This window comes from Ailuropoda melanoleuca, chromosome 7, assembly GCF_002007445.2.
Source record: "Ailuropoda melanoleuca isolate Jingjing chromosome 7, ASM200744v2, whole genome shotgun sequence".
NCBI classification, from domain to species: Eukaryota; Metazoa; Chordata; class Mammalia; order Carnivora; family Ursidae; genus Ailuropoda; species Ailuropoda melanoleuca.
Window position 1 is genome coordinate 3,592,069 of NC_048224.1, and position 27,986 is coordinate 3,620,054.

General features: G+C 34.8%; 1 protein-coding gene across 31 annotated transcripts in view; it reads right to left on the minus strand.

Annotated features, from left to right (window-relative positions):
- The window catches only part of PTPRD (protein tyrosine phosphatase receptor type D), a 2,142,161-nt gene that overhangs the window by 1,341,096 nt on the left and 773,079 nt on the right, over positions 1-27,986 (minus strand). For all 31 annotated transcript variants that reach the window (XM_034663855.1, XM_034663876.1, XM_034663861.1 and 28 more), the window contains one exon: positions 11,197-11,238. The gene's annotated coding sequence lies outside the window, so the exon portion shown is untranslated. The remainder of the gene's footprint in view (positions 1-11,196; positions 11,239-27,986) is intronic.

Below are 27,986 nucleotides of genomic sequence, written 5' to 3' on the forward strand. Positions count from 1 at the left end.
CAAGGTCATTTCTGTGAGTATGATCCACATTGTTCTCCTCGGAAGATGTTAGAGTCCAAAAATGAGAATTCCAATGTGGTGCAAATGTCCTCCAAAAATTACAAAACTATTTTCCCTCTGAATTTTGAATCCAGAAATCTGCACTTACATCATAGATGGGATATGACTACATTATATTTAAAGTTTTCCTCTATTTTCCCACTGACCATGCACCTATTCTTACATTGAATCCATGTAAATTCTTGTCCTTCCTTTAAATCCTAGCTCAAATTTCCTAATTTCTGAGAAGAAAAGGACTCAGGGACTCTTCCCCTATGCCACTTTGTACATAATATCTAGCTCCAAGAGAACAACTGTTAGATTATACCATTTGTATGTGTGTCTATTTCTTTATCAGACCACACAAACTCAGGACAAGGATAATGTCCTGTTTATTAGCAGAGTGTTAGATAGATTACATATGGTCAGTAAATATCAGTTCCTTGACTGAATGAGTGAGTGAATGAATGAATGAATGAATGAAGTACTCTGGGAAATAGGAATAGTGACAAGGACACTCAAGGGATTTTTTAAAAGTTACATATGAAAAGAAAGGACTTGTCTAATATGATTTTCCACTTCCAGGTTTCAACTTTCTAGAGGGTAAAAATTCTCATATGTCCATAATGAAGAACCTCTCAGGAAATTGAATGACTTGTAAACTCTTACAGGTAGAAATATATGCAACAGGGTTTGTTGAGAAAATTACTGATCAAGTAGTTAGGAGATGAGTGTTTGTTCTGACTTAGTCACTGACTCTGTGACCCTCCTCAAGTTACTTAATAACTCAGTGATTCAGTCTCTCTCCAATTAGTGATAAAAAAAAATAGCAGTTCTTATCTGCTTCTCAGAGATGTTTAGGGGAAAATGTATTAGCACATCTGAGACAGTTTAAAGAAAAATCCTAAACTATAGATATTATATAAATTAAATATTATATTGCTATTGCATGCTACGTACTAAACAATTCATTGCAAACAAGACTATTTTGGTGAAATCACATCAATCTAATAACAAAATATAATTGAAGATTTGATTCTTTCACTTGTAAGCGATTGGATTATATTTATACTATAAAGAAATGAAATGAAAAAGTAGATTGTTCGATCATTTCTGCATTTGGCATTTGGGGATGGTCCATGTGATTATTATGATAGATAAGTTGTCATGTTCTACCTGAACCAAACACATTTTCAAGGAGAGGAGCTAAAAAGAATTACCGATGCTTTTAGAAGAAAAATGACTGGAAGAAATTATTTTTTTTTAAATCACAGTTTTGCAAGTAGGCTAGCCATTGAGGGCTTTATTATAAAGCTTCTAATGTTTCTCCAAGTGTAATCCATGAATTGCATGCCTCAGTATCATCTTGGCTATTGTAACCTGCAGATTCCCAGACCTCATTCTCAGGAATACGCAGTTCTGGGGTGGGGTCCAAGAATCTGCATTTTAAACAAGGTTTCAGATGATTCCTATGAAGACACTCAGGTTTGAGAACCACTACAGGAGTTTACATTCTTTGATTCAGGAGGCAAATGAAGAAAGTACAGACTGAAGATTAAGAACAGAAAATAAAACTTGCCTGTGTAGGGAAGAGTGATAAACTTTTCTCATCCTTTAAAATCACTGAGTGTATTATATATTGTAGAATTTGTAAAGGAATTATAAATCAATGGTATAATCATGTTTTGGGGGGAAAGGATTTTTTTTTTTAATTTGGACAGATTGAACTAGAAAGAGGAAGAAGAAATTGACAGCTCCAGTTTACTGTATATTACCAGGGTTCAAGAGTAATTTGTATTGATGGGGGAAAGGAGGGCTCCACAAACTCCTTTATTCTTTCTTCTGTCTCCAGCTGGAACCGAGAGAACCTGCTTTAGGGTGCGAATCATTTTGACACTTAAGAGTTTGTCTTCCAGCAATTATCAAGACAAGTCAGGTAAAAATATCAAGCAAAGTTTGGTTGTAATGTGTCTCTATTATTAAATGGATATAGCATTTTTGCTTTGTTTCTGTTAGTAAGATAGCAGATAGTCATGTAGAAAATTTCAAATTATGGAAAAGATTACAGAGGCAAGTGAAAAACACCTGAATTCCTGATACAGCATGGCAATTACAGCTCTCATTTGAGTGAAAATTCTTTTAGGGCTATACACCCATTGTAGAATATGATTCCATTATATAAAATTATACCTATAATTAAATTTGCATATATTTACATAAATATAAATATATGCTTATACAAAATTTTATATTTTTACATGTTGTTTTTCCATGTCAATGGCACTTTTAAAAAAATCTCATAATCATGAAAACCTATGGAGTCAACTGTACAATAATTAGACTTAGGTTATTGCTGGTGTCAGCTGTTTCATCTCCTTCATTCATGTCTTAATTCCTGGGGACTTCCGGCCCTCCCTCAACACCTCTCTGCTCTAACTTCTACTTCTAAACCACTTTAGCCATAAACATTATATGGAAAGACAGAGATAAATGTGGGTGCTAATCCTCAGTTTCCTGGAGCACCTGAGTATCATATGAGATTCATTAGCACCTAAGGAATCCTTGGTCTAACGCTTAGAGGTCTTTTCTTGTTCTATAGACTTCAATCAGCACTTTTTTAAAAAGTACTTTCTCACACAATTACTCCGTGGATGCTAAATAGGACCGAATAAGTTAAACATTTTATCAAACATGTATTCAATACTTACAGTGTTCTAAGTGCACTGCATGGATTATTTTACTGAATCCTTATACCTACCATGTAAGTTGAAAGCCATTCCTGTCTTTATAGGAATACTGAGAAAAACAGTCTCAATGAGTGTAAATAGATGTTCACACAATGTGTCAGAGTGGAGCAGGTGGGGGATGGAAGAATGGAGAGCAACTATTTAATGAGTACAGGGTTCCTTTTGGAGTGAAGAAATGTTTTGGAACTGGATAGGGGTTGTGAATATATTGTTAATGTACTAAATAACATTGGATGAGTCACCTTACATGGTTAGTTTTATATTATGTAAATTTTACTTCAATTTAGAAAAATGGAGCATGGTATCACACCCAGTTTTACCCCAGAGACCACATGCTCAACTACTACTAAAATACTGCTTCCCACAAGGCTATATTGCCTATATATTCAAGTTTTGCTAGATCAAACAAAATTAATAGCTTTTGCTGCACAAATATTCAGTGTCTTGTGCTGATAAACATGTTAAATCTTCCATAGGATTATTTCATATATAGGGGTGTGGTAAGTAGTGTTTCTCAAATTACTTTTTTCCTGGAACCCATTTTACCTAGAGTGTTTCTACAAGGATGTGTTTCATAAAACACATTTATGGAATAACTGTTTTCTTCAAAGCTCTGAAAATAATGTTTATTACAGAATTATTTTCACTTGGATGGTCTACTTAGTGTATCAGCAAAACTTCAGAGGGATTCAGGCAATATAATAAAGACAGAACAGTTTCTTGGAATTCCCCTTGTGATCATTACCTTAGCACTCGTTCATAATAGTAAGAGTAAAAGTGCAAAGGAACTAAGCAATTACACCTTTTATATTCTATTTGAAACATTTAGTATTTACTTTTTAGTTAAGTTTCATGCAAATGATAGCTCTGCTATGTGCACATATAACTATTTAAATTTTATGATAAAACACAAAATGTATAGAGGAGTGTAGATTTGACATTCCGCAATTTTTAGCACAGCACCTACTGGGCTAAATAAGTTTCAAAAACAACTGAGAACACTAAAACTTTCTGAATTTGAAAAACGAAAGTTGTTTTTATATAAATTTTGTGAGGTTTTCTTTGTTCAGTTATCTTTCTCAATAGAGACAAAACAATTTCTAAAGCAGTTAGAAATTGAGAACAAGGATTTATTATAGAATAATTATTTCCTCTTTAATCAAACCCAGCTTATAACCCAATTCTTCTATTCCAATTTTCTATATTAGCTATTATAACTTCATATAAAGAATGTGGGATTTGAAATTAGTGCAAATGAATTTTGCTTATCACAAACTTACTTATGTGCTTTATGACTCAGTTTCCCCAAATAAACATGGATCTTTCTACCTGCAGAATTTTCATAAGGACAATATAAGATATAGATGCTAACCTGTCCTTCCAAGCATGCATATGTTCCCGACTATCCTGCTCATCATAGCCAAGAATTCTGACTCTCCTGTTTTCTGCAAGCCCGTCATCATTATTTCAGCTTCACTCCTCTTCTTACACAGTCTGGAGCACATGTAAAACCACTTCCTGGATGTTCTTAACAGCACCCTAGAATCGCTGATCTCTTTGAGTTATAAAGATTATCATCTTGGTAAGGTTTACATTGGGTAATCCCCATTGCCATTTCTGCTGGTGAACCACTAGCACTGCTGGGGAGAAGTTCCCAAATAACACTGGCTGGGTGCATTGCAAATACAGCCTAATGCATTTAGGCTGTATTTGCACTACTCAGTTCTCATCTCAAGAGCAAAGTGGAGAAAATTAAAAAATAATTTTTACACACCACACATACACACTCACACACACACGTTTATGTCTATTTCACAGTCTCCCACACCAGGCTTAATTTTTCCTACTTAAAATACCACCATTCCTTTCCCTATTAAAAAAAAAAAGACATCATTCAATGTAGGCTCTCTTCAGTTGACTTCTGTGTGTTTTAATTTATGTTTACTTTTAGCTTAAGGCAATTCTTATGTCATTCAAAACAACAGGGAACCACATATCTTTCCTTATGTGAAGTCTGTGATGTGGCCACATATGGAACCTGATGGGAGGTGAAGAGAGGTAGAAAGAGGCTGAATTTCAGCCAGGCCTGGCACACTAGACAACTACATAGGAGTGGTCTTTACAAGGTGTTCTGAAGTACACCAAAAGATATTGGTGGAGGAAGTGGGCCCCGGATTAGGAGAAAGCACTAAAGGCCTAAGATAAAGCAGCAGTGACAACCAAAGAAGAGTAGATAACTACTTGCCTGAGGACAGTTACATGTGAGAATTTTGTGTTCCTTCTAGTTCCCCTATTCCAACCCAAACAAATAACAGAAAAGGAGGAAGAGATGTGAGGAATCAGGGCATTTGGTACCCTCGTCTTATTTCTTCACTCCCACTCTTCCCCACCACCTACTACCCCAAACATATTCAGAAAAACTAGATCAAGTCTAGTTTGCATCCAGGCAAGGCAAGAATCTATGAATTAAATACTAGGCTGAAACATTAAAATAATCAGAATTTTTAACAAGAAATATAAGACATTTTCACAGCAAAAAGTGGCTGATAAGCTATGGGATCTCCAAATGTGATGAGGGTAGCAAACACAATACCCAGTAGGAAATAGGTTTACCGGAGTATGGCAGATAGTGTTTATGAAAAAAAAAATCATGTTTTATACCTTCGATATTTTGGACTCTTCCATCAAGTCAATTTTGATGCTCTCCATAGCAAAATAATTTTCAAAAGTAATCCTTCTATCATTTTTTATCTTTGAGCAAACAGGTTCCTTATTCCTTTTCATTACTCATTTTATTCCCAACCTGCTCCACTGAGACCCTCTATTAATAGGCATATATAGTCAAGGCTGTATTTGGCCAGTCTGTTCTGGTATTGGCTGAACTGGTTATTAAAATATTAAAGAACTTAGACACAACTGGTAAAGAGTCACTGATTCAAACTCCCTCTTTCCCACTGCCCTTTCAGTCTTGGCTCTCCTCCAGAAGCCCCCACAACTCAACAACTAAAGGGTTAATGCTCATACAGTTGGGGAGCCTCTTGGTCCCTGTTCGGTTGAGAGGACTTATGTTTGGTTTATACAGCACCATATTAATTTTCAATTTTGAATATAAACCCAGTCCACTACATATATCAGCAAATGAGGCAGATATCTTCAAATAGCTAATGTCTCTCTTGAATGATGAATGGTTACTTTGCCACCAGATGCCTTCAATTGACCAACATGCTCTAGTCTTTCCAGACTTTCAGATACTGCTTCCTTTTCTTCTTCTCCCACCTGGTGTTGTACATTTGCTCATGATAAACTCCCAACCCATCCTGCTTTACTGGACTGCCATGGATGTATCACCCTCAGAGAGGGATTTGCCTTCTGAACTGAACTTTCTTACAGTACCTAGAGAAAAACCTCTACAAAATATTTACCCTATTTCTGTAGATAAACTGAATTCCAGATCTTAGCTTGAACAAATCAAGCCTTTCTTCTCTCCCTGTGTCTTTGCCACACACCAAAACTTAAATTAAGTTTTTCCACTGGAAAATTTTATATCTTATTGAAACTACTCAAATACTGGTAGTATAAAAGGTCTATGATAAAGGAGAAGACCTATAAAATTTCAAATCCAGGGAATGGAAGAACATTTATTTATTAAGATACAATAAAATTTTTGAGGGTAAGGGACCATTCTGTGCTTCAGGGAAATATAAGGGTTTGAAGTTATTGTCTTCCAAGATGTGCTCCTACATCATCTTGACTATCACAGCCTTATAATCTTCATTTCTTTCACCCTGGTCTTCAGATAATATGACAACTGCCTCCTGACTGCTTATCTTTCTGGACTTCCAGCCAATATCTCTTCACCTTCTCCATCAGCCAGTATGTATATACATGCAAAACATTATTTGTAAGAGCTCTCAAAACTCAACAGTTTAAAAACAATCCAGTTATAAAATAGACAAACTATATGAACAGACATTTCATCAATGAAGATATACAGATGCCACATAGGCCCATGAAAATATGTTCAAAATAATTAGTCATTAGAAAAATGAAAATTAAAGCTACAATGAGATATCATTACACACCTATCAGAATTGTACACACCTGTCAGTGTAACATAATCAAAGGACTGAGATGCTATCGTCTTCTTCACATGCTGTTGGTTAGAAACAGGTCAAAGGTTCTGTCCACACTCAAGGTCTGAACATCAAGAGGCAGGACTCATGAGACCCACATTAGAGTGTGTTCATCATATTTGTCATGTAATGTAAGGCACATTTCAAAGTTCAAAAAAAAAAAAAAGCAAAAATCACACATATGACTGGGTATACTACGTAGGGATAATCACTATTAATGATACTGAATGGGTTTCTTCACAGTCACCTACATGTTCTTCTTGAAGCCTGTGCCCTAACAAAAGGACATCATATATATATAATTATTTGAACATTCTATCTTTTTATATAAATATATGTATAAAAACATATGTATAAAAGAGGTATGGTACCATAACATGATTTTACAATTTGTCTTACTTTTTAAGAACACATCCTCCTTAAATAATCTTCAAAACTGTAAAATATCTTCTCCTAAATATAATTTATTTCAGTTTCCCTACTATTTAATAGTGAATTTATTTCCTATTGCCATGTTATAAATATCACTATGATAAATCTCAGTCCTATAAAAACAACCTCCTAAATATATCTTAAATATATACCTTCAATATCTAAGTAGGGGGATTTCACTTCCCAATTTAAGTTGAAACCTTTATTATTATCATCACTGTTTTAGTCCTATTCCTGATCTCTTTCCACCCTCCTATCTCTGTATTTGACTTATATCTGACCAGTTCATCAGCACCTTTCACACTACTTGAATTATCTACCACTCCAGGAAGCCAGATTGATTGAAATGACTTTTCTAAATGTCCCCTCATTGGCATCTCTCCTTTGTACTGTTACTACATCATTTTTTTTATTATGTTCAATTAGCCAACATATAGTACATCATTAGTTTTTGATGTAAGATTCAATGATTCACTAGTTGCTTATAACACCCAGTACTCATCACATCATGTGCCCTCCTTAATGCCCATCACCCAGTTACCCATCCCCCCCAGCCACCTCCCTTTCCACAATTCTCAGTTTGTTTCCTGGAGTCAAGAGTCTCTCATGGCATGTCTCCCTCTCTGATTTCTTCCCATTCAGTTTTCCCTCCCTTCCCCCTATGATCCTCTGTGCTATTTCTTATATTCTACATATGAGTGAAACCAAATGATAATTGTCTTCCTCTGATTGACTTATTTCACTTAGCATAATACCCTTCAGTTCCATCCATGTCAATGTAAATGGTAGGTATTCAGTCTTTCTGACGGCTGAGTAATATTCCATTGTATATATGAATCACATCTTCTTTATCCATTCATCTGTTGAAGGACATCTTGGCTCCTTCCACAGTTCATCTATGGTGGACATTGCTGCTATAAACATTGGGGTGCATGTGCCCCTTTTTTTCACTACGTCTGTATCTTTGGGGTAAATACCTAATAGTGCAATTGCTGGGTCATAGTGTAGCTCTATTTTTAACATCTTGAGGAACCTCCATACTGTTTTCCAGAGTAGCTGTACCAGCTGGCATTCCCACCAACAGTGTAAGAGTTGAAAGCGTTCCCCTTTCAATGATGTGGGGGAGTCTGGGTGGCGTAGTCTGTTAAGTGTCTGCCTTCGACTCAGGTCATGATCCATCCTGGGATGGAGCTCTGTGTCAGTGGTCTTCATGCTCAGTGGGGAGTCTACTTCTCCCTCTCCATCTGCCCCTCCCCTTGGCTCACTCTCTCTCTCTCTCAAATAAGTTTTAAAAATATTTTTAAAAATTAATTAATTAGTTAACTAATTAATTGATGAAATGATGTGTTTGTGTGTCTTCTCACTTCTAGGATTGTAATGCCCTTCTCAGGGAGAGAACACATCTCTTTCTCCTTTTCATCTTTAGCACCTAGTGCAGTGCATATAACACATAATAATTTCTCACGACTGAAGTTGAACTGAGCTACTGAACTAAACTGAGATAGTGTGGGTATGCTATGGAGGTATAGTTTTGCTAAGCCATCTACATTTTTCAATGATGTGTTTTGCTATCCTTGAGCACACAGCAAAGCCTAAAATTAAATGAAGGAGATTCAAAACACTCTTATGCAACATGAAGACCCTTTGTATCACGTGCAACTTTTTAAAAAAGGAAGCAAATATAAAAAAAAAGATCAAGAAATTTGTAACAACTCTTCCTTCACCAGAAAGAGTGTCTACCCAAAGATAAAGACAAATATTATTGTACATGCTTACAAACCCTGAAACTTAAAATGTATATTAGTCATTCCTATTGCATTCACAATATGATTGAGATGATTATTAAAAAGTCTAACACAAAACCCAACCCATTATAAAAATAGGAAGTAAAATAGCATTTAATTATGTAAGAAGCATAAGAGGTGCTTTAGGACAATTGTATCATTTTAAAGCCCATGAAATCCTTGTGGTAAGTATTAGTAAATTCATTTTATATCTGAAATAGCCTGCCCAGGATTTCACAACTAGTAAGTGACAGAGCCACACTTCAACGATAGGAAGGTCCAGTTTCAAAGCCACAATCTTTACATTTCTTTGCACTATGAGAGCACCAGGAAATACCATAATTTTCAGTTTATTACCAGAAATGTTCCCTAGAATATCAGGGGAAAGAGTAGTAATGACTAACAGCAGGCTTGAAGTTGAGGCTGCATATCTACGGGAAACCATGATTATTTGCATTGTGCTGTGTTTGATTTAGTTCCCTGCCAAATGCCATGCCAAAGCCTTGACACAACAGAGATTTGTGCCTAGAGCCATTCATTCTCTGTCTGGCAGAGGACATTGGCTGGCATATTTTACATGGATATTCTGAAGTCACACCAGTCTCTGAATAGAGACTGAAAGTGACTAAGACAAAAAAAATATATGAAAAATGGAGGCGCATCATACTCCAAAAACAAACAAACAAAAAAACAAAACCTAGAAGTATGTTTCAAGTTTTAAATCTCAATTATTCATATATGTATATGCTTATAGAAGTTTATTTTTTCATAGAGATGTTACATGGCAGAACACATATAGTATTTTTTGAGCCAAATTTAAAATATAAAGATGATTATATAAGTGTATTTCTCCAAGTATCATGTTTGCATAAAATAGGTTATCAACTATTATTAATGATATCATATATATGTGTGTATATATATGTGTGTGTGTATATATATATATATCTCCACATTTTTTATAACCACAAACTAACTTTCAACTTTCCTCTAAATATGAAATTATCACACAGAAAAATAAAAGAACTGCTTCACTCATTTCATTGTGGGGTGGAAAGATTCGAAATAGGGTAAATGATCTAGAGAAGTTTGAGAGAGACTATAAGCAAACATTTGTGGACCATTCATTATCTAAATACCTCCAAAGAAATGACAAACCTTCTTTCAATACTTTATCCCAGAACTCACATTCCTTATGTGGTACTTTAAGCAATTTTTTCTTGCTACTTCCTCCATAGAGAAGGACTGGTTTTCATAGCTTCTGTATATGGGATCTGTTTCCAGTTCCTTCCTTCATCTTTTTCCCTTATAGTCCCTAAGAATCTTAGTTCCTTTTGTCTTTACTCCTGGAGTTCCCACTATGTACTTTTTATTCAACGTATTCCTTTTCTTTTCAGCTCCCTCTCAGGATTCAAGGTTATTAAGATTCATGATATTTATAATGTTCTTTGTCCACATTTTTTTTTACAATAGCATTTCATTTTGAAATCAAAGGCATCCTGTACTGGCCTTGTGCTCTCACCCTTATCTTTCCTGTAGTACATTTATATACTTCTTACTGAGCTCTATTTAATTTGCTGTTTGCATCTTCTCATGAAATCAACTTGCAATTTTAAACTAATTTCTCTATTTGGTCCCCCAAACCTAGATATTCCTAACTGATAGTTAACTTGCATATATCCTACCTTCAATAATTTAATCATCAGAGTTATTAAAGACTGTGTTAAACAACTTCCATCAAGCATAGAATAGTTTCATTGTTTTAGTGTCAAAGGCATTAGTGATAACAGTTCTTTGAATATATGTTGTATGAATTAAGGATTTCTGTGATCAGGAAATATGTATTTAATGATCAGATTTCTTATTCTAACGTTTTCTCACTAGTATCATGTTTTATCAGATGAAAGAGTGTTTATCATATACATGAACATGTACTACCCTTCCATATATATAAGCACATTACACTAATATAATTTTTATAACATTTTTTACTGTTATAACATTTGTATTTATGTACTTTATTTTTGGAGAATATTGAAAATACATTTTAAGTGTGCATACCTTTGTCCAAGGCACATCCTGCTGTGGTCTCAGGACAGGAACCTATTGTAAAAAATATATATATATTATCATTAATATACTTAGTATAACAAACAGGTTGAGAAATACCAATAAATAAAAATTTTTTAAAAATACCTAAATACATAAAATACCTAAAAAAATACGTAAAATAAAAAAATGGTTTGTTTAAATCTCAACCGTTGCTCAATATTAGTATCTGCCCATTAACTTCAAAAATGTTGTTTTTATCTTTTTTTTTTGCTTTTAGATCATTAAGAAAAAGAAAGGTGTAAATATTCTGATTTACTTCTCTATCTGAATCTCTAAAAGAATTCTATTTTTTTATATCTGAAAATAAACATTTTTTCCTAGAAAGAAACATAAAGGCAGATTAAATTCTTGATACACAAAAGTCAATTTCAGGCAAAACTCAGACAACACTTTTCAAAAAATCTAAATGAATGAATATGTTTCAAATAAGAAGATGAGGAAGCAGGTTAAACAGGTTTTATGATAATAAATGTCCTATAATATTTGCTCATCAAAAAGTGGCAATGGAACATCATTTAAAATTAAGAGAATCATTTCACAGTTACAATGTTTCAAATTTTCAGGCAGTGAAACTAGAATGTATGCGCAGATAATAGATTTAAATATGTTCAAATGAACTTGAGCACTTTAAAAATCAAAAGAGGAAACACAATCACATATTGCTGCACTAAGACCAATATTTCCATCATTTCCTCCTATTTTATTATTCTATTAGACACAGTGTCATATTTCCAAAAATATGGACACCCAATCCACATAAAAGCACAGATCTAAATCTAAGAACTCTCATTGCAAATGTGACAATGCTGTTTATAAGAACTTCAATTAAATGTAAAATCAAAGAACCACTCATTTTGTTCATAATTTTTGGCATTCTATCTGCTTGGAATTTCCAGATGTGGGAGGAAAAATCAGAAGAATTAAACTTCCTTTGTGATTTCTACCAGCATGTTGGAATAAAAGTTTTACCATGAATAAATTTTTAAAAATAAATAGATAGATAACATTCATAAGGTAATAATAAAAGTATGTTTTTCTTCCATATTTAAAGTTTACAGAGCCAAAGAATTTTAGCTCTAGAAAGCACCTGCATGGATAACCAAGTAAACTGAATGCAAACTGTCAATTAAGGGATTCTCATTGTTATATGGAAACGCCTTAGGGGTCCCTGGATAATGTAAGGGAACTGATCATTTGGGTAACCCATAATGTTCCCTCAGCCAATAGTCAAGCACAGCAGACATGTGAATAAAATCAGGCACACACATGCATGATGCATGTATGTGCATACACACACACACGCACACAAATTCAGGCCATCTTCTTTATTCTATGGCCAAACCTACAGTCTCACAGTTTTTGGATTTGAAATTTGGCCCCTGGATTACTAGCTACACTGGACTTCAGACAATTTGCATAACCCTCTCTGAGCCTCAATTTTTTTAATTACAGTGAAGTTGTTATGAAGATTAAATGAGTTAATATAAATAAATTGCTTAGAAACCCTTCCTAGGACATAGTAAGTAGCCAATAAATGTTCTCTATTAAAAACTACAAAACATTTGAAAGTAAAAATTCTTCAAAAACTCTTTAAAAATATTAAATAATTTGGATATTTAAAAAATATGTCAATTGTTATTTCTAGTCTACTAATCATCTCTCGTGTGAAAATCTCCATTTGTATTTTTTGCTTTTTAATATATTTATATTTGCATGATTATAATTGCAAGAAATAATTGAGAAACATGGATGGCAAACTTTATTCATGAAAGAATCATAAAAGAAACCAAAGTAAAAATGGCATTTTTCTTCAATGAGGCATTTTAAATGGTTAGTTAACAGCTGCAATCCTATGTTCTGTGTTTTACTTGTGGTCTGGCATGACTAGAGGAACAGAAAATCTTCTTAAATGACAGGGAGGTACTTAAAGCTTTCCACAGGTCAAGCAAGAATCCAATTATCTAATATCCATGGAAGCAGAAGTATATGGCAAAGAGAAAGCACAAAGCTGGAGATCCAGCATTACTGCCAGGCTATAATAAATTTATCACAGAAAGACATGATATCAACAAAGTAAGAGCTGGACTCACAAAGCAGACAATCTTCCGCTACTAAAATCTCCATGTCTCTGGCCATTAGGAATAGTTAGGGCTTTAAAAAATAGGATTAAGTTTCTGTGCTATGATTTTTCTGATCAGAACATGCACTCCTATAAATAGGAATAAGTTGCAGGAGGAAAGGGAGGGAACATAATTTTTAAAGATTGGTTTAACTGAGTATAGGGTAGGATTAGAAGGGGGGGAAAGACTTGATAAGAGGAAATGAACATAACAGCAAAGGGAAGAAGAAAAGGACAACTATAGCCTCAATAAAGAAAGTACTAAATGCCAAACCTGAAAGGTAGACAATATATTTGGTAAAGTATGTTTTGATCAGAAGCTATTCTTGTAGATCTGGTGGTGGAACCGAAGGAGAGGTGGTGACCTACTCACATCATTTTACTGTTTTATCTCGGGATTTTTCTACCAAGGCTAATTTCATCCTCCCATCCCTGTGACCAGGGACATATAACAATTTCTGGACATTTTTGGTTGTCACAGCTGGGGTGGGACGCTACTGTATGCTACTAGCATCTAGTGGGTACAGGCCATGGATGCTGCTAAACATCCAATAATTCACAGGACAGCCCCCCACCAAAAAGATTTATGCAGCCCAAAATATCAATCTTGTGCGGAGGTTCAGAAACCCTGTTTTAGGAGAGAAGGTGAAGCTCTCTTATACCTCAGTACCACAAACCCTACCAAATCATGAGATCATAGAGTGAATCTTTCAGGAAAAAAGAGAACTAAGCTTGGTCAAGGTTCTTGACAGAGAATATTTTAGTTGCAAGTAATCTATTTAAACATTGCTGATCTAGCACTTACATAGCCATGTATAAAACCTAGATTGATCAGATACTTGTCATCAAGTTTTTTACACTACAACAATCTGAACCCTATATATAATGGTATTCCCACTTCTCTTCTCAAGTGTTATTCAACATCAGGAAATATCTTTGTGAATTATTTGATTTTATTCTTTTACAAAAACACCAATTTCAGACATTCAGACATTATGCCATTTGAAATAATTTAGTTTGAGAGAGAGGCTATTTACCTTATCATTATTAGAAATTTGATAATTCATCATAATTCAATAGTTAACCAAAATCATTCTTAAGGAAAATAAGGTGGTTTAATATTTTTATTTTATTTTTGCTTTACACCAAAATAACAACTACTTTAAGCAAAACTAAGATACATTTCTATTGATTACTAATATAAAGATACAATATACACGGCAACATGAACTAAAACTAATGTTTGAAACAGGATATCACTATTTTATATAAACTAATGTGTAATTTCTCACTGCTGTCATTTTGCTCATTTGAGAATACTTCATTACTATCATGGTGCTCAGAGTATTTAAGCTGTGAAGCATAATGTTTCTTTGATATTAATTCAGTGGGATTCACAACCTAAAAAACATGTCATGTTTCAGTTTGTTGATTTCTTTCAAGGATCTCTGCAAAGTCCAAAAATCTGGGAAGGGAGGGATCCTTAAAACCTTTCATAAATTACAGATGAATTTTTTACAGCTAAAAGCAACATATTGAGGAAGTAAGGAGGGAAAGGATAGGGGAGTTCTATGTTGCTATTACTGTGATTCAAAAGAAAGCTCCATTCAGATGGATTTAACAGACATATTCAGAACATTACATCTTAAAACAGCAGAGTACACATTTTTTTTCAAGTGCACATGGAACATGCTCCAGAGCAGATCAGATATTAGGCCCCCAAAAGAGTCTCAACAAGTTCAAAAAGATCAAAGTCATACTATGCATCTTTTCTGACCAAATGCTATGAAACTAGAAATCAATCACTAGGAAAAAAATCTGTAAAGACCACAAATACATGGAGGTTACATAACATGCTCCTAAACTATTAATGAGTCAACAAGAAGTCAAAGAAGAGATCGAAAATTACATGGAAAAAAATGAAGATGAAAACACAATCGTCAAAACCTTTTGGATGCATCAAAAGCAGTTCTACAAGCAAAGATTATAGTAATACAGACCTATCTCAAGAAGCAAGACAAATCCTAAATACACGGCCTAACCTTACACCTAAAGGACCTAGAAAAAGAAGAGCAAACAAAATCCAACCCAGCTAAAGGAAGGAAATAATAAAGATTTGAGCAGAAATAAATAATACAGGGATTAAACAACAAAAGCAAAAACAAAATGAGTAGAACAGATCAATGATACCAGGAGCTGGTTCTTTGAAAAGATTAACAAAGTTGATAAACCTCTAGCCAGACTCACCAGGGAAAGAAAAAAAAAAAAAAAGGACCCAAAGAAACAATGCACTAATGGAAGATAAGAAATAACAACCAACACTACAGAAATGCAAACAATTATAATAGAATATTATGCAAAACAATATGTCAACAAATTGGACAAGTTAGAAGAAATGGATAAATTTCTGGAAACATATAACCTACCAAAACTAAAGCAAGAAGAAATAGAAAATTTGAACCACCCAACTATCAGCAATGGAATTTAATCAGTAATCAAAAACTCCCAAAAAACAAAAGTCCAGGACCAGACAACTTCACAGGCAATTCTACCAAACATTTAAAGAAAAGTTAATGCTTATTCTTTTCAAACTATTCCAAAAAATAGAACAGGGAGGAAACTTTTAAATTCATTCTATGAGACCAGTATCACCCTAATACCAAAACCAGATAAAGATACCACCAAAAAAGAGGACTACAGGCTAGTATCTGTCATGAATATAGTTGAAAAAATCCTCAGCAAAATATTAGCAAACTGAATCCAACAATACATTAAAAATATCATACACCATAATCAAGTGGGATTTATTCCCATGGTACCAGAACAGTCAATATTTGCAAAACAATCAAGTAATACATCACATTAAGAAAAGAAAGGATAAAAACCATATGGTCATTTCAATAGTTGCAGAAAAAGCATTTGGCAAAGTACAATATCCATTCATGATTTAAAAAAAAAAAACCCTCTGCAAAGTAGGTCTAGATGGAATTTACCTCAACATAATAAATGCTTTATGTGAAAAACCCAAAGCCAACAGCATATTCAATGGTGAAAAACTAAGAGCCTTTTCCCCAAGGCCAGGAACAGACAAGGATGTCCACTCTCACCATTTTTATTCAACATAGTCCTGGAAGTCCTACCCTCAGCAATCAGAAAAGAGAAAGGATTAAAAGGCATCCAAACTGGTAAAGAAGTAAAACTTTCATGATTTGCAAATGACATGATAGTATATACAGAAAACTCTAAGGACTCCACAAAAAACTAATCAAAAACAAAAAACAAGAAATCAGTTCTAGAACTGATAAATGAATTCAGTAAAATTGCAGGATATGAAATCAATGTACAGAAATCTGTTGAACTTCTATACACTAATGAAGCAGCAGAAAGAGAAATTAAGAAAGCAATCCCATTTGCAATTGCATCCAGCATAATAACATACCTGGGAACAAACTTAACCAAAGAGAGGAAAGATGTTTACTCTCACAATTATAAAACACTAATGAAAGAATAGAAGATGACACAAAGAAATGGAAAGACATTCCATACTCATGGATTGGAAGAACAAATGTTGTTAAAATGCCTATTCTACCCAAAACAATCTATAGATTTAATGCAATCCCTCTCAAAATACCAACAGCATTTTTCACAGAGCTAAAAGAAACAATCCTAAAATTTCTATGGAACCACAAAAGGCCTTGAATAGCCAAAGCAATCTTGAAAAAGAAAAACAAAACTGAAGGTATCACAATTCCAGACGTCAAGTTATATTACAAAGCATTAGTAATGAAAACAGTATGGTATTGGCATAAAAACAGATACGTAGATTAATAGAATAGAAAACCCAGAAATAAACCCACAATTATATGGTCAATTAATCCTCAATAAAGGAGGAATGAATATACAATAGGACAAAAACAGTCTTTTCAGCAAATGATGTTGGGAAAATTGGACAGCTACATGTAAAAGAATGAAACTGCACCACTTTCTTACACCATACACAAAAATAAATTCAAAATGGATGAAAGACCTAAATGTGAGACCTGAAGCTGTGAACATTCTTGAAGTGAGCACAGGCACTGACATAAGCTGTAGCAACATTTTTCTAGATATGTCTCCTAAGGCAAGGGAAGTAAAAGGAAAAATAAACCATTGGTACTACATCAAAATAAGAAGTTTCTGCACAGCAAAGAAAACAACCAATAAAACTCAAAAGCAATCTACTGAAGGAGAGAATATATTTGCAAATGACATATCTGATAAGGGGTTAATATCCAAAATATATAAAAAACTGATACAACTCAACACCCCGAAAACAAATAATCTTTTTAAAATAGGCAGAAGACATGAACAGACATTTCTCCAAAGAAGACATGTAGATGACCAACGGACACATGAAAAGATGTTCAACATCACCCATCATTAAGGAAATGCAAATCAAAACTTCAATGAGCTATCCCCTCACACTGTCTGAATGGCTAAAATTAGCAACACAAGAAACAACAGGTGTTGGAGAGAATGTGGAGAAAATGGAACTCTCTTGCACTGTTAGTGGGAATGCAACCTAGTGAAGCCACTCTGGAAAACAGTATGAAGGTTCCACAAAAAATAAAAAATAGAACTACTCTACCACCCAGTAATCTCACTACTGGTTATTTACCAAAAGAATATAAAATATAAAAATACTAATTTAAGGGATTTATTTATAGCATTATTTACAATAGCCAAACTATGGAAGGAGCCCAAGTGTCCATCAATAGATAAATGGATAAAGAAGAAGTGGTGTGTATACATGTAAAGAAGTGGAATGATTTTATTCAGCCATAAAAAAATGAAATCTTGCCATTTGCAACAACATGGATAGAGCTAGAGAGTATAATGTTAAGCAAAATAAGTCAGTCAGAAAAGACAAATACCATATGATCTGACTCATATGTGGAATTTAAGAAACAAAACAAATGAGCAAAGGAAAAAAGAGAGAGATAAACCAAGAAACAGACTCAACTATAGAGGACAAACTTATGGTTACCAGTGGTAGGTGAATGGGGGGGGCGGTGGGGATGGGTGAAATAGATGATGGAGATTAAGGGTACACTTATCGTAGTGAAAATAAATAAAATTTTTAGAGTGTCAAAACCAAAAAAAAAAAACAAGAGGTCCATATTTAGAGGAAACTTAGAAATGGTCATATGCGCATAGTAATGCAATGCCACAGACCTACACATTCTTCATGTTTTAAGCACACGGTAGAGGTGTTCTTGCAAAAGGAGATTTAAGTCAACAACCACTTCACTAAAGCAGAATCACTATTTAACTCCAAAGTAAATCATCAGCACGATGATAAATGCCCCTTATGCCCAATATGAATGCTTTAGAATTGGTTGAGTTTCTGTTATTTCTCCCATTATTAACTATCGATTTGTTTATATAGTTTATATAATTTCCAAATATATAGGAAGTCATTCAAATGACTTACCTTTTCAACCCATCTTGAAATTTTTTGACCTTACTGATGTATGATCCCAGGAACAATTTCAATAGATATGTTATATTTCAATGAAAGATGCTATATATGGTATGCAAACTGAACTTAAGAGATCAAATACAGTTATTACTTAATCTAATTTCTTTGTATCTACTTGTAAGCAAACCAAGTGTGCTTGTGGACATAATTCAAAATCAGAATGATCCATGTATAACATATTCTTCTCTCATAAAAGATGGTAATGCTGTCATAATTAGTGAATAAGGGGATTACCATCAAGAAGAGTGTACTGTGCATAATATTTTATAAAGGCAAACGAGAAATTTTAATATACTGGTAATATGGGCTGAATTGTTTGCCCTCAAAATTCTTATGCTGAAATCTAGAGGCGCCTGGATGGCTCAGTCCATTAAGCATCTGACTCTTGGTTTCGGCTCAGGTCATGATCTCATGGGTCTATTTGAGATTTCTCCCTGTACTGCTCCCCACACTGACGCTCGCATTCTCTCTCCCTCTCTCTCTCTCTTTCAAATAAATAAATAAATCTGAAAGAAAGAAAGAAAGAAAGAAAGAAAGAAAGAAAGAAAGAAAGAAAGAAAGAAAGAAAAAAAGAAAAAAGTAAAAGAAAGGTAGAAAAATACTAGCTTTCATTCACTCTGAATGTGACAATATTTGGAAAGAATGTCTTTAAAAAGGTAATTATTACAATGAGTCCATTAGGGTGGACCCTAATCCATTGTGTCTGGTGTCCTTATAAGAATAGATTAGGGCACAGGACCCTCAGAGGAAAGACCATGTGCAGATTCAGAGAAAAGATGGCCATCTACAAGCTGAGAAAAAACTTCCTCAGAGGAAAGTAACCCTGCAGACACCTTGATCTTGGACATCTAGCCTCCAAAATCATGAGGAAACAAAAAAATTCTGTTATATAAAGCCAGTCTGTGGATCTCTGTTATGACAGCCCTAAAAAACTAATAGAATTTGTACTTTCTAGAGTGAGATTATACCTCTACTCCAACGTGTGACAAGAGGTAAATTTTATCCTCAGTGTCCTCCCATTTCCCATGTAACATTTGTCTTTCTCTTTCACAGGCTTCTTGCATAATTATTACTCTTTTGATGTTCCCAGGATACAAGGGGTTGTCTATCCATGGACACAGCTTCTCTTCCTTGCTCTGTATTTATTTTTTTTAAGATTCTTTATTTATTTGAGAGAGAGAGCAGAGTGAGAAAGTACAAGCTGGGAGTGGGGGGGCGGGTTGTGGAAGGGGCAGAAGGAAGGGAGAGGTGGACTCCCCACTGAGCAGGGAACCAGACATGGGGCTCCATCCCAGGAGACCAGCATCATGATCTGAGCTGAAGGCACAGGCTTAACCGACTGAACCATCCAGGTAAGTGCTCCTGTTTCTTGCGTTTTAAATGTATTCTCAAAGTGATCCTAAAGAAACAGACTGACCTAAAGAAACAGTCTATCACAACGACTCTAATTACTGAGAACAGCTTGGCCTATATCTGTATTTGAGGGTATTGTCTGCAAAAAGTAAATAATACCTTTTTTTAATAAAGCAAACCTTTTGTGTTATTTTGTTTTGTTAGCAATGAGCAGGTATGATGAAATTGCCATCTTCATTCATTGCTGATGATAGTATGAATTGGAAGCAATTTGCCAGCAGGTATCAAAGTCTTAAAAATACTCTCCCTTTCACGCAGTTATTTTTCTCCTCGGAATCTCTCAAAAGGACATATCAACAGATGCTGGCAAACATTTATGAACTGATAATCCACTTCACCACTATTTATACTAACTCTCCTCCTTCATAAAAGGAAGCAAGCTGTATATCTTCTAACAGATTAAAGAAACTGAGTTTCTCCCCCAGATAAGGAACTATTGTGCTTTTATTTGTAACCATGTTTTCAAAGGCAATTTAGTGGCACGAGAATATAAAGTAAATTTTATAGTTTTAGATCACCAGATGAGGATCCAGTAGAATTCCATCATGCGAAACTAAATTAACCCTCCCCAGAAACAGGAATTCTCTTTACTCTGCCAAATTCATTTCTCTCCCCCTCCCTACATATGAAGAGCTGCCTTTATAAATTAATAAAACACCCAGAATTCCACGAAGCAGACATGACTCATGGGAGTATCTCTGCAGAATCCTCCATCATTTCAGGAGGAGCAAGGAGAAAGCGGTTTCCACAGTCACAATCTGTTAGTACAACCTGGTAGCTCTTCAGTATTCAAGCGACTGGCCTCCTCTTTTACATCCAAAATAATTGAAACTGATGACATTCTATTAAAACTTCCCCTTCTCATTTGGAAGATCAAGAGGTAGTCTTTTTTGTTCCCTAACAGAGGTATCACAAAGTATCTCATGACATAAGACATAATTTTTTTTACAGTACATCCCTGGTTTTTAATGTAAAGTTCGATGATTCATTAGTTGCATATAACACCCAGTGCACCATGCAATATGTGCCCTCCTTACTACCCATCACCAGTCTATCCCATTCCCCACCCCCATCCCCTCTGAAGCCCTCAATTTGTTTCCCAGAGTCCATAGTCTCTCATGTTTCATTCCCCCTTCTGATTACCCCCCTTTCTTTTTCCCTTTCTTCTCCTACCGATCTTCCTACTTCTTATGTTCCATAGATGAGAGAAACCATATGATAATTCTCTTTCTCTGCTTGACTTATTTCACTTAGCATTATCTCCTCCAGTGCCGTCCATGTTGCAGCAAATGTTGAGAAATCGTTCTTTTTGATAGCTGAGTAATATTTCATTGTATATAAGACATAAATATTTTTTAAATTCTATATTTATTCTATCTCCTTTTTATAACATACCTATGTTATTTTATATGAACAGTCTAAACCTTGTCGTACCATTATTACCAAATGAGAATTTAGTAAAGTCATATTTTCAGAAATGAAGAAAGCATTGTAAATGGCACTTGGTTATAAATGTCAATTCATCCTATTGAGGTGAGGCTGTTACCAGGGTGCCTGAACATTCCACCTCTCAATTATTTCTGTGAACTGTGAACAGACATGCGTAGGGTCTTTTTGGTATAGTATGTACACAGAAAAACACGGGAAATATATATGAAAATACTCTTGGTGGTTATCTCTAAGTGGTGATTTTCTTCTATATATTTTTCTGTATTTTCTAATATTTTTCTCCCATGGCCATGCATCTCCTTAACAAACAAAATCAATGTTTTATTCCAGAGATGCACTGTGTTAATCTCCTATCCTACTTACTCTGCAAACATGAGAAATGGGCTGGACCCAGCGAGGTAAGCTGGCAACATCTGCCCATTTGCACTTAGGCCTGCTTTCCCTGGGCCACGGTGCTCTGAGTGTCACATGTTGCCAATACGTAGAGGCATCCCCTAATCAGGTACCCCACGGTACCTATGTACCATGTGCTCCTTAGCTCCCAGTGGTCACTGAAACACTTAAAGGTTGACTTTCATTTCACCTTCCCAGAGAAGTTTTTTATAAAATTCTATTTCCAAAGTTTAGAATCTTCGGAGCTGGGACGATATTGGTACCTATATACATTTCAGGAAATTAGACCCCTTTAAGAATTATTTCACTGCTTAAACAATAGTATCTTGGCCACAGCACCAGTTCCTTTTCACACAGTGGATATGGGATATCTTGAGGTAAGGGTTGTAGGATTCAGGCACTAGTTCTGTCATTTATCAACCTGTGTTCTTGGGAAAATAACATCCACACTGTGGTTGATGATTGTCTGAATAACCTCAGTGGATACTATCAAGTTTAACAGCCAACTAAGGCTACCCACCTGAATGAAAATATAGACCTGTAAGGTGTTCCATCTGTATATGCATAACTAGTTGTTTGAGCACTGAAATATTCAGTTGGAAGCAACCAGTAAAAAGTTGTGTGCCAAATTACACTTTTAAATGTGATTTACGCACTCTAATAGAGGTCTTGAGGGGGATTATTTTAAAATAAATAAAAAGATTCTAAAAAAATAAATAAAAACCCTTAACATACTTTGAATTGTATGAACATGTTGTGAATCTGGCAATCCTCAAGAAGGGTTAATCGTAATATTCTTTCCCTGTCCTATTCATGATAGCACTTCGTAAATGCCCAATTTTCAAAAACTCAGACCCTATAGCAACAGAAAACAAATAGTGGAATTAATGTGAAGCAAGAGCAGCACTGCCATTACACTAGCTTGGCACATCATTATTCAGAACATAGCGTTAGCACCTTGCAAGGAGGCAGGTTAGAGCAAGCAGGTCCCTCATTATTTCCAAGAGCAGGACTTGAGCACCAGTTTGGAGATTTGAATGCTCCATTATCATCAGTCTATAGCTGGCATTTATGGATCTGTCACCATCAACTAATTACATTAATAATCAGATCTCATTTTCCTTTGTCTTTTTAATTTTAACCACAGAGTTTTGTCCATGAAGGTCACTTGTTTTATGTACTGCTAACAGAGACACATCATCATTAATACTTGAGCTAAAATATTTCTATGAAGCTGAAGGTCTGGTTCCTTGTGAATTTTAATCCATGTTTTTTGAGAAAGAGGAGATCAGGGTCCTAAATTCCAGTTTTGTCAGAAACTCTCTGGCTTTGGGCAAGTCATTTAACCTGTTTGACCACACTTTCTTCATTGCAGAATGCAATAATTAGAATTGCAATCTGAGGATTCACTCATTTTTCAGTATTTGTAGTTCTATACCTAAACTTTCTTTTAGGAAGAAAAGTGGTAAATGGAAATTTTATGTAGCATCTAGAAGCTACAATTTATTAATTAATCTCCCTGTCTAAAAGGTTTTATCCTCATCCAAATCATCTTCCATTCAATTGCCATTTATTATCCAAAGAGAAAAGTCTGTTTAGGTCCTTTTCCCACTAACATCCTAAAAGAGATTCCCCATCACTCCAGACAACATGTAAACTTCTTGGTTTGGCATTTCAGGAAGTAAGTAGTTCCAGTCTTGCTCAGCAGTCTGTTCTCCCTCCACTAACCCATTATCACCCATCCACTCCCAGAAAACAAACAAACAACAACAACAACAACAAACTCTTGCTGCTCCCTGAATATACCATGTCCTCTTTCCCTTCCGTGTTTTTCATATTCTGTTCCGTGTTCTTTGAATACTTTTTTCTTATTTCTCCTCCTGACTAAGCCCCTAACTCAGGCTAAGTTCTTCAGAACGCAGCTTACCCTATCCCCCTTTCCATCCTTCTCCTGGGCTTAGTTATATGCTACTAAAAGGTGTATATGTCATATGTTTTGCATTCCTATATCATATCCCTGGACTGTAATTGTTGTTTTTAGGGCATATCTGTTTAAAACACTGATCAGTTCCCAAACAGAAGGGACTTTTTTTTTCCTCTTTTCTAGCACTTAGCACAATGCCTGACACATAATTGTCACTCAGCAAACATTTATTGAGTGAATGGATAGAAAATTTGTACATGCAAAAAGATATCCAAAATACAGTCTACTCCCTGCAGACTCACAACAGAAAACTGAACATGTTAGTTTAATAACCTAATCAGCCATAACATGTTAGAGATGGTGACTTTCTCTAAACTTTTCCTTATCTTTAAAATTACTTCTTTTCAAAACCTTAATTTGAAAAAAAAAAGATCAATATAGCCTCGTAAAGCACCATTTATATCCTCTTTCCAACAACCACTCACTTCCACTTCATAGCACACCAGACAGCAGAGTTTATTTCTTAACTAGATAATAGCCAGCTAATTTTATGCTTTTCCAAAGAGTCCGTACACATTTTCTCCTCTCCTTTGGGTTGAAAGGCATAAATTCAGAGAATCAATTTTCCCATCATCCTCTAAAAATACTTTTTAAATTGAGCATCCATGTGAGTATAGTCTGGCACCACTGAGTAGTTTTACAAATACACACCTTGCCATATACAAGCTCACATTGTGAAACAGGCGTGCTCTCAGGGCTATCCAGTATTATACTAAGAGTCCTGGGACTGAAAGTAGGAAAACTAGATACATTCTTATCTCTGAGTTTCAGATTATCTATAAAATGAGATGATCAAAGCTGATTTTTTTAATTTTAAGTTTAGAATTCTTATTTGGGTGGAGAAAAAAACCACGAACTTCTGGTACCACTTTTGTCTAATATATCCCCAGCACACATAAAAACACACACATTTGTGCTTTCGCACACACAGCTAGTGGCATAGTTGTCAAAAAATAAACATATCTCCCAAAGATAAATATATAATTTTAGAAACATGTCAAAATTTTACAGTAACTTTAAAGTTTTACTATTCTTTGTAAAAGGTATTGTAATAAATGAAATGCATAAATTGTACCTATCTACAAAGAGAATTAGAGCATTATTGGGGGACAAAAAACCCCCAAAATACTGTTCAATACAATAAGCCAGAAGGGGTTTATAGAGGAGACATTGTCTAAAATGCCATCTACATAATAGAAGGAAGATGCTAGAAAAGCTTGGATAAAGAAGATATTCCATGCACAGAAGCACAGGCTAGATGTGATTCATCAGTAAAAGGCAATGGTGAGATTGGAGAAGATTAAATCGATTAGATCAAAACTAACCATTATCAAGTAGTTGCATAGTTGGAGTATTACCTGAGGCTCCCCTGGCTATACAGAGGCAAATAGCACCCCCGGTTAGCACAAGTCTAGAGCACCAAACATCCCGCCTAAAGCAGAACATGTGTTTAACAAGTGTTAGCTTCCTTTCACTGAAGTAGGTTAACATTTACAAAGTTGAAGTTCAACCTTACTGAACTTTTAGATTTCTCCAAAGGAGTATTCCCTCTGACCAATAAATTTTTACCATTCCCCTTTACTAAGACAGTACTTCCCCTTATTATCTCTTGGCTAACTTCTAATCTTTGTCAGATCTCAACTCAGATATCTTTCTCCAGAAGTATTCCCTGACCACAGTGGTTGCTTGGATTCTTTCTCTAGAAATTTTCATAATATCCTGCACTTCCCCATCACAGTGCCTGTGTGTGTGTGAACAGTAAACAGTAAACACATGTTGGATGTCATAAGATGTACTGTCGTACATATATCTTGAAGCCACCGTTGAAGATATAATTGAAAAGGCAGATAACATCTCCTAAAAATTCGTAACCCCTTCAAGCCACTGCTGTGATTGTTCATATTAATAACGCATTGACTGAAGGAGCACATTTGCATCTTTCAAAGATTATTAAAAAACCTTTCAAAATTGAGGTAAGTTACAAATTTATTAATTGAAGGAAATGGAAACATTTTTTCTAAACCTTTCATTTAAGAAATGACAGAACCTGGGCTGAGAGAAGTTGAGGAATTGCTCAGGCTCACACAGATAGTTAGCAAAACTAAAACTGGACCCCTCGCTCAGAACTGCTCGCCCAGTACATCCAGTCTTTGAGGAAAACTGCAATAAGCATAAATAGCTCTGAGTTATTCACGTGTACGATGAAAGGACAGGAAAGATTGCTTCAGGAGTCTTACTTCCTTAATTGCACTATTCTATCAGGGCTTCTGAGCTATTATCATAAGACTGCATTGTTTAACAAATAATTCTCAATTTGAAATCAAAATGCTATATTGAGTATTCAGAAATCTTCAAAATTAAAGGTCATTTTATTCTTTTGTGGTTAGTGCATCTGCTTCCTCTGAACTTGCCTGGTTTAATGGTATTCTTCTGGTAAGTAATTTTTAAATATCTGTTGACAGACTTAAATTGTATTTGGTTCAGGATATCTGAGTAGACAAGCACAAAATATGACATCGTGTAATTTAAATACATGAACATAAATAACCAAATGGCCATGAAATTTATTATTACAACTTTAAATTTATATTTAACCATTTTGTTTCAGTTCTTCCTAGGTTATCAGAGATGATTATCATTATTTTTAAATGAAAGGATCAATACTGAAAGCATTCTTCCATGCAATAGCAATTCTTAAAAGTTGTTTCTAATAGCAAGACTGTTTCAGATCCTGTTGACATGTTATATTATCAAATGCTATTTTCTTGCCCATTACAGGACGTAGACATTTTTTACATATTTTGGTTTCTTAAGTAAGTATACTGTAAATGCAATTAGAAATTGCCAATTCTCTCTTGCATAGTACCTGAGCTAATAATTTGACCTAGAAGAGCAGAATCTTTTCATTAAACTTCTCCTTTCAACAAAAGCTTTGTTAGTCTACTGAGTTATGACAAGTAATGCTTTATATGCTAGGGTACACTGTTCTTCCTGGTGCACTAACAATTTAAAATGTAATGTGAAATGATGACGCTGGGAATATTGAGGAATAGCCCCTCATGTGGGAAGGCAACCATAATTAAACCATGATGGACCTTTTAATTATAATTTTATCAAACTGATAATATAGAATAAAATAGAGTTTGAAGGAGTCCAAGGAAACTGTAATTGAGAGCACAAGAAAGACATGTCCTACCCCTTGTTTCCCCCCTACCTTTTGCTCTAGGGCCCTCCTCTCACCTTACACCCCTCCGAAGTCTCATTTCATTATATCTTGCCAAGAATTAGGAAGCAATTAAGTTATTTTTCACCACCTTCATCTCAAGCTAAGATAATTATTCATCTATTTTTTTTTTTTTGGTCCCTGCTTCCTTTTTTTTTTTTTAAACTTGGTTTGCTCAAGAGTAAAATGAGCCACAGTACTTATCAGCTCAACGCATACACAATTGATACCAAAGGCAACTGGCAGCAACTGAAGCCAGAGGTTAGCTGCAAATCCATTAGTGATTTTAAGCAGAGTGGGGGGAAATTCTTGGTGAGTTTGTGATAAAGCTGAATAACCACAGAAGTCACAAAATAAGACAATGTAATTTGAATTAATATGTCATCAGACAGATTCAGAGAAAGCTTTAAAGAGTGCAAAGTTTTCCTATAAGGTAATCAATGCCATATTTGCTGTTCATATGTCTAAAAGTAAAATGTCTTATTCTTTGACACATAATGCATTTAGGGTCATATTCTAAAAATACCTGTGCAGAGCAAGAAACTAACATATCTAAAAAATATTCTTGCCAACTCTGAAGCACTTATATCAAAAAGATACTTATAAATTAAAATATATTGTAGAAAAATTTTAAGTG